At 47.2% G+C, this 8,877-nt stretch overlaps 1 protein-coding gene across 1 annotated transcript in view; it reads right to left on the minus strand.

The window, feature by feature from the left end:
• CPNE2 (copine 2) overlaps positions 1-8,877 on the minus strand; it is an 83,582-nt gene extending 74,705 nt beyond the window's left edge. Inside the window, exon 1 of the mRNA XM_081872452.1 lies at positions 8,543-8,877. The gene's annotated coding sequence lies outside the window, so the exon portion shown is untranslated. The remainder of the gene's footprint in view (positions 1-8,542) is intronic.

The raw sequence follows: 8,877 nt of genomic DNA on the forward strand, positions 1-8,877 counted from the left end.
ATGAAAGAGACCAAAGTTCTCTAAACAAAGAGTAAATTATCCAAGGCCACATTTACACCATACATTTAAAGAACCACGATGCCACTTGAAACCATCAAAGACTTTCCCCCAAAGAATTCTGAGAGATGTAGTTTGTTAACGGTGCTGAGAGTTGTCAGGAGATCCCTATTCCCCTCCCACAGCTGCAATTCCCAATGTTCCCTGGAAGAGGAATGGGCAGTTAAACCACTCTGGGCCTGTCCCTTCGCCAGCACTCTCCTGGCTGGAGTCAGATTCGGCTGCCAGTCTTGCTTGGCTTCTGTGCCTGGAACTGAGAAGGCGCCATCTTGTCTTTCCAGAAAATGGGATAATCCTAAATAATGGATCAACTACAGGAAGGGCTGTAGCTCAATGGCAGAGCCTCAGCCTTGCATGCAGAAGGTCCTGGCAGGTAGTGTTGGGAGAGATTCCTGCCAGAGACCCTGAAGAGTCACTGCCAATACTGACTTGGACGATCAATGGTCTAGCACAGAAGGCAGTATCCGATGCGCCATCTCCTTCCCCAGAATTGGTATCCAGATCTCTATGGTGCCATTTTATCCCTCCAACAATGTTTTTTTCTGCAAGGCGCTTTTGATCCTTACTTGAAAAAACCCCCCTAGGAATGGAAGTATAACCCATTATGTCTGACTAGCGATACATGATTGGCCGTGCTGAATGACACCCCCCTCCAACATGGCACCACTGTTCTCACGCAGCTCACAACACTGTTTGGCAGTGGCAATCAGCTGTACCTTTGTGTATCCTCTAATACTCAATAGGCATCAATGAATGAAACATACACAAGCACGCCCACTTCGCTCTCCAGTGGCAGCAGGCAACCTTTATAATTACAGCCGTGAGTGCAAAATCCAATCCAGCTCACAAACAAATCCAATTCCAACATTAAGAACATAGCCTATGGCTTGAGGAGAGGGGGCAGTGCTGCATCACACAAGGCGGCCAAAGAAAGGGGAGGGGAAACCATCCTGTGTTTTCAACATGGGTCTCCCCTATAATGATTGAGAGTCACCTGGGTGCCTGGCAACATGCCTCAGGCACATCCAGGAACCTCAGCCAAATCTACACCATCCATGCATGTCCCTGGGAGCGCAAGCAAAGCTTCTTACTGGCATCACACAGTGATGGAAGAAGCCTTTCCTGCTAGATTTCTGCTTGCAGGGCCATGTTTAACAGCCTGCCAGTAAAAAAAGAAGGCAGCAAACATGTGCCCAGCCCAGTCAGGCCCCAGGAGAGAGAGCTTCTGTCCAACTGAGTTGTCTTGCAGCACTTGGGCATAAGAGGTTGGTATGCAGATCTGAGGTGAGGCCTTTCTCTCTGTTCAACAGATCCATTTGCTAGAAAGGTGTTACGCCTTCCTGACCCACATTATTGCCAAATAAGCTGAAGACTATTTCCTGCTGGGAAATGATTGTTTGTTTACACACAGCAGGCTGTGTTCCGCTTAGTTTGAGAGCTTTTGCTATTAGCTCTGCTCCCAGCTCAAACTCCACCCCCTCAGCCACCAAGCACAGACAGACCCACCAAGCTGTATGGTCTGAGCCTTAGAGGCTCTAGCAACCTTTATCAGACATCATTTAATAAGGATTCATCTTTTGCGCCTTGGCAAACATCTGAGGTTCAGTGACAGGGCACCTGCTTGGCATGCAAAGGTCCCAGAGTCAATCCTCAGGGTCTCTAGTTAAAAAGATCAGAGGGCGGGAGAGGCTCTCCTCTTTGACCAGCGCTCAAAAGCTTCTGCCAGGTTGGAAGGATAAGCAGTCTGACAACTTCTGACATTTGGAAGAAGTCTGCTTACTGCTGTAAAAAGACAACAACAACAACCTCACCCACAAGAATTGAGGGCAACCAGCCAAAAACAGCTTTTAAAAGTGGAGAGCTTACTCATTCTCGAAAGACAGAGAGCACAGTGGAGGAACCGGGAACTACCAGTTGCTCCAAGGCCTTTTGCACTGCGTTCTGAATGCATTCCTAATGCAACCACAGAAGCCCAGAAGTTCCAGAGGAGCGAGCTGTAGTTCTGGGTTGGTTTGGAGCCTGTCATACCCCTACCAGATCTCTCAGGGGCCAAGAGAATCTTGAGCATATAACAACTTTTATAGCCTCCCAAAAACATGGTAGCAACAGAATGTCAGATCTGCCCAAACATTGTCTCAATAAACACAAGAGACATAACTGGCTGTGTTCTTAGATATCAAATTTCAACAGAAGTAACTCATAAAGTTCAACAAACAAACAAAGCAGAAGACCCAGCGGATCAGATCATTTTCTAATCAGTTCATGCACAAGGTCCATCCATGTAATGGTGTCTATTCCACCTGTCTGTTCATAAAGTCCAAACAATCCACATGAAAGTTTGTTACAGTTCCACAAAATCCTTTCACAGAGTCTACTGATTGGGTTACAGGTGTTGGCAATCACAGATACAGAACATCTTTCTTAAAGTGACCCATATGGCACAGCAAAAATAAAACAAATTCAATCCTTGTTCAGATGATATGCATATATACATTAATACAAACTCATACATTAATGTAAACAATTTTTGGATCTAAAGTTAATAGCAACCCACAGATGCACAATTAAGTACTCAAAATAATCTACTTGGCTCACAGAGGTGAAACAAACTTAGTCCATGCTCAGGTGTTCTACATGTAAACATTAGCACAAATTCACAAAAAACAACTATAATCAATTTCAGTATTCAGACCTGAGGGATGTAAAGAATTGGATAAGAAAATAAACCTAGTTTCTTTCTGCATAAGGATTTTTTTAGCTCATTCTACAGGACTTGAATACATCCAAATTACAATAAATGTCAAGTCCTCATTGGAATGAGACACTTCAATAAAATGTTGTACTAAAAGAGCATCTATTACATTGTTCCTGATCCTAGATCGGTGTTCTGATATTCTTACTTTGATAGGTCTGAAAGTATGACCTACATACAACAATCCACAGGGACATCTAATCACGTAAATTACATGTGGCAAATGCCTGCAAAACGAACTTAAAACCTTCTTTGTTGTTAAACTCTTTTACCTGCAGAGCATTTTTGCAGGAGGTACAGTGCCCACATTTAAAGTAACCACGTGGATGACTAGACAACGTACATTACATGGGTGTTGATTTTAAATCCGTATGCACCAATATATCTTTTAGTGTCTTGGTGTGTCGTTTGGCAGAAAGGGATGTTCTTAAGAATATGCCAATGACGTCTGATAATTTTCTCAATTTCGAAAGTCATATGGTTATATTCTTGGGAAGCGCAAATACGTGAAGATCTAGTGTTAACATGCGAACCAGATGTCAGAAGGTTCAACCTCTCTCTTAATTGTGTTTTTTGAATGTCAGTTGTTATTACAGAGTTTGGATAACCTCGTTGTTATAAGGATGCAGAAAGCAGAATGTGTCTTGTGGGTCTGATGAATGGGAAACGTTGTCTCCAGCACACCTGAGCACCAGCGCTCAAGCTGGAAGCTGCCCCTCTGACCTAGAACTGTTAGAAAGAGCTGGCCTTTCAGAAGCTCCAAGTGCTGTCATCGTGAGTTCAATGCCTGCTCATTAAAAGGACCTCTAAGGCTCAATTGATCACCTTTGTTCTTCCTTCAAAGAAAGATATGGGAAGCTGCCTTACACCAAGTCAGACCACGAGTCCATGTATCTCAGAACTGCCTGCACTGTCTGGGAGGGGCTCTCCAGGGTTTCATGCAGGGGACATTCCCAGCCCTACGTGAAGATGCTGCTGGTGGGGGCTGAATCTGGTACTTTCTGCATGCAAAGCATGCACTTCCACCTGGAATTGGGCTGGGGGAGGGGGCTCAGTGGCTCCTTGAGTGATGCCTCCCTTCTCCGCCTGAGCCTGCCTCCAAGGGCAAACAGAGGCCAAGGAGCCTGCCTCCAAGGGCAAACAGAGGCCAAGGGAACATGCCCAGTTCAAGACACAAGCAGAAGAACTACCCACTTAATGGAGTGAAGTATTTAAATCTCACTGGTAGATGTGCTCTCATTTCACAATGGGCCTGGATGGGCAAAAGTCTCTAACCCTTAGACCTTTTTGCCTTGCCCCAAGACCAGAGCTTGGATCAGCTGACCTCTGAACCCTTTCCAGCCTTCCTTTGACAGTGAATGAGTGCAAGGAACATCAGCCACACCACATCAGCTCAACATTATCCCAAGCCACAGTTTGGGCTAACCATGGTTAACACCACAAACAATGGGTTGAGCTTCCAGACCTGCAGCTTTAGAGTAATCTTTCGTCTTATGGCGCTGCTCAGTGCTCCGCTGCAGGGTTCCCTTGAAATGAAATAAGGGCAGTAACGACAGTTTCCCCATCCAGACATCATGCCAAACCAATGTTTCCTTAACCTTATCTATGTAAGTGTAATGTCTGAACTGGGTACTGCAAGCCACAGAAGCTGGTAGAGATCAAGTGCATTCTGACAGGGAGGATGGAATCTGATTTGAATGGAGGCATGAAAAAGAAAAAGGAACAGGCAGCTCAACTGTAAGCAATGAACTTTCTCTATACAGCTACATTTTCAGAGATCCAGCCACTTATCTTGGGGAAGTGCCAATATATTGTTCAGATAACTGCTGCAGAGAGCGAGTCACCATCTATTCAATAGCAGGAGAGAGAGAGGGAGAGAGAGAGTGAAACAAGTAGGACACAGTAATTACAGCAATTTTCCAGAACCAAATGCAAAATTGGGATGGATTAATGGGGTTACGAGATCTCATTTAGACCCTGATTCGATAGCGCAAGTGCCACTGAGTTGCACCAGGGCATAACCTGCTGCAAACAAAGCCAGCCTCCATTTCCTTGCTATGGCCTTTGCGAAGGTTGAAAGGAGATTCCCACAAACACACCCACACCCAGAACAGGTTAAGATGGGAACTTGAGTTTATACAGGCAAAACATCAATGCAGTATAGGGCAGAGCTTAACAAGAAGAACAAAGCAGGGGGAGTTCTCACAGAGGAGAACAGTGTGTGTGGACTTCCCAGAATCAAGCCAACTACCAAGGAAGACTGGGACCACAACCTCTGCAACAGCATGTCCCAACCTCTGATAGCTATGGTTCACCTTCATGTTTCCAAAAGTGTAAGTCACAGGTCCTCTGAGAAGCCATCAGGGAAGGTGGTAGAGCATCTGTTCTGCAGGCAGAAGGCTCAATCCCTGGCTACCACTCTGGCTTCAAACTCTGAAACCAGTGCAGACAAGTGCAATGAACTGCCTTGGTATGTGACGGCTCTGTATGCTCAGAGGAGTCCCATGCTATTGTGCTTCTGTTGGGACTGCTGATTTGGCTAGGCCTCTTCATTTAAAGGAGACAAGCCCCATGCAGGAGTTCATGCAGCGACACACACAGAAAAAACCTCTTCCGAGATGCAGCAAAACTACCAGGGCAATGACTCATGCAGAGATGCAGTGGCGATCCTCATTTATGGATGAACTCTTTGGAGTTCACTGGAGTTTCACCTACTGTACCAAAGCACATGGGCAGCTCTTCCAAGGCACACAGGTTGGACATTATTGGCTGAGAACAGCCTTCTCAAGTCTGGTGCCCTCTGGGTGTTTGCGACTAAAACTCCCGTCAGCCCAGGCCAGCACGGTCATAGGGTAATGAGGATATGGGACTGTTCTTAAGTGTTTTTGGGTGCTCTTAATGGTTTGAGATTTCTTTTCGTTGCTTTAAATATTTCAAGTTGTTTTCATTTTATATTTAATTCCATCTTTTTGCCACCCTGGGCTCCTTTAGTAGTTAGGGTGGGACAAACATTCCACGTACATTTGGAAAGGTCCCTAAGCATTATCTAGCCCAACTCCCTGCAAGGCAGGAATCACAACTAAAGCATCCCTGACAGAGGGGCATCCTAACCTCTGTTGAAAAACCTGCAATGGAGAAGAGTCCACCACCTTTGGAGGGAGTCTGCTCCACTGTCAAACAGCTCTTACTGCCAGAAAGTTCTTCCTAATAATTCAGTTAACTAATTAATTAAAACGGAACACCATTTATCTTTATACACTATGATATTTCCCCCCCTCCTCTCATGTAGACCTCCTCTCCCTGCTTTTGTTTATTTGTGGTACTGTTTCTACACTCCCCTGCCACCCCAATCTTTCCCCCCTTTTAAAGGAATATAATACGCTCTTCATAAGAACCTACAAAAAGAGACTTGCTGGGTCAGGACACAGGAGTCCCTTCTCACCCAGCATCTGTTCTCACTGTGGCCCACCAGACACCTGTGCAAAGCTCCCCGATTGGGACATTTTGGGATGTACAGAGTTGCTATATTTGCTATCGTACCCATTGAAAAATAATAATAATAGACCTTCAATAATAAACCTCCAGCGAAGGAAAAGATGAAGTAGTGCTCTAAGGAGCTGAATTAGAACAATTTCACACAAGCAAGTAACAACTGCAGCCATTGGGAGGTTGAAATGTGTGATTTAACACTAGTTTCCATTTATATTTCGGCTGCAGTTACTCAATGAAGCAGTGAACACTGAATTGTATATTCCTTATTTTAAAAGAGCTATCTTGCCTTATGTAAGCCACTTTATATAATTTTTTTAACCCCACAATGCAAAGTCTCTCTAAAGTTAGTTCTCAAACCCCCAATACTACAAAACCAAAGAGCAATGGGTAACAGCAGATATAGTTCTAAATATTGACAACCACCTGCTGGCACAGGTGTAGGGAGTATCTTTTTTTTTTTAAGGGGGGAATCACAAGTGGCACTGGTGACTATATCCCATAGACAGGACACCATACCAATAAAAGCCCACTGAAAACCAAGTGGAAGAGGGGCCCCAGGCCAGCTGCCGTTGTTCTTGTGGTGAGAGGGCCTAGGGAAGTGGAGGAAAAGTGCATTTTAGGGTTGCCCAACAACCTTTTTGGGTTAGGCCAGAGGTGGGGAACCTGCGGTCCTTTGGGTGCCGTTGGACTACAATTCCCATAATCTCTGACCACTGGTGCTGCTGGTTACAGGAACTGATGGGAGTTGTAGTTGAAAACATGCAGAGAAAACTAGATGGGGGCAGACTGATTTGAAGCTTTGCCCCTCTCCACCCTGTTGGAGACCTGTTAACAGGTGTGAATGAGCAAACTGTGCACAGGTGCTTCAGGGTGCCACAACATCAGGTCGTAAAGTGGGAAGGGGCAAACCTGTGGCCTTCCATGCACTGTTGGAACCAAATCCTATCATCCCTAACAACAGGCCATCCTGTGTGGGGATGATGGGAGTCCAGCAACAACACCTGAAGCCATAGTCTTGGGTTAGACTGAGCTTCAACCCTGGAAAGAAAGAAAATACCGTATTTTTTGCCCCATAGGACGCACTTTTCCCCCTCCAAAAATGAAGGGGAAATGTGTGTGCGTCTTATGGGGCGAATGCAGGCTTTCGCTGAAGCCTGGAGAGCGAGAGGGGTTTTTTTTTTCTTTATTTCCCCCCCAAAAAACTAGGTGCACCCTATGGGCCAGTGCGCCCTATGGGGCGAAAAATACGGTACTAGGGGCTGGTGGTCCCCACATCCGGGACATTGCGGGGTGCTCCTGCATTCTGGCAGCAACACTGAAACTGTTTGAGAGTAGGCAATTGCTTCTGGGAGTTTTTAATTGCTTTTTACAAGTCTGTTTTTAACTGCTGTAATTAATTAGTACTGTAACTAAGTGGCATACAAATTATTGAAATATTTTTCTTTGAAGTATTTATTGCATTTCTATCCTGCCTTTCGTTTCCCCAAGACTGCCTTCCACAGTCTGCCAAGAGAGCACCCCCTTCCCTGCAAAAATAAACCCACCAACCAGATGTGCTTGAGAAGGGGAGGGGGGTCACCCAAAATCCCACTTTAAAAATGGCAGATGCCAGCTCCTCGGTCTGCTTGCTTCTCTTTAACCTGGAAGCCCATTCCCCCTGACCCCAGCGATGTGTGGGCTGGCTGTGTAGGCACTCTGCACTCACACAGAAATACCCATTTTGGGATTCCTGTCTCCTTGTCTCCAAAGTGTCTCTGCTCCAGGGTTCTGCTTCGTTGTCTCCAACGTTTGTCTCCCATTTTTCAGCCATTCTCATCAGCACCCCCCAAGGCAGAAGCACGCAGAATTGCAGGCTCACCCCGAACCAAAACAGGCGGCTCTCGAGTCTCGGCGCACACGCAACCCGTTCTTCAGAAAATAAACGAGCCCAATAAGCTGTGTTTTAAAACACTGGCCTTGGAAACACGAGACCAACAGGTGGGGGCAAACTTGTGTTCGCCGAACACGTGTGTCAGCTAGGTATGGAATGGGGAGGGGGCTCCACGAGCGCCCGTTCTGTGGCAAACTCGCGTCTGATACGGCGGCACGTGTGAACAGAACTCCCAGAAGCAAAAAGAGGCAGCCTGCAAGCTGGAACGCGCGCGCGCAAAATCCAAGCCTTGGGAAGGGATCGCGGCGCAATGGCACAGGGAGGGGGTCCCCAGTCCCACACGCACCCCTCGTCCCTCGCCTCGTACTCACCGCTCGGGCGCTCCTCACCGCGGGCAGGGCGAGCCCAAGCGGCCGTTTGCCTCGGCGCAGGGAGCCGAGCGCGCTTCAGCGGAGTCTCCCGACGGAGAGCAGCGCCGCTGCCCGGCAGATCGCTCCCTCGCCCGCTGCCTGTCGTCTTCTCCGAGCGCCAACCACCAGCAGCAACAGCGGAATCGGCGGCTCCTCCCAGCTGGGCTCCCGCCTCGCCCAGCCTCGCCTGGGCGGAGGAGCCCTCGGAAAGAGCCGTCGGCGAGCACCAACAGCGGGAGGAGGTGGAGGCGCGTCCCTGTGCATGCGCTGCGCTCCGGTCAGCCCCGAGTGCGTCG

The sequence above is a fragment of the Podarcis erhardii genome, assembly GCF_964252035.2.
Source record: "Podarcis erhardii genome assembly, chromosome: 7".
In the NCBI taxonomy this organism is placed as follows: domain Eukaryota; kingdom Metazoa; phylum Chordata; class Lepidosauria; order Squamata; family Lacertidae; genus Podarcis; species Podarcis erhardii.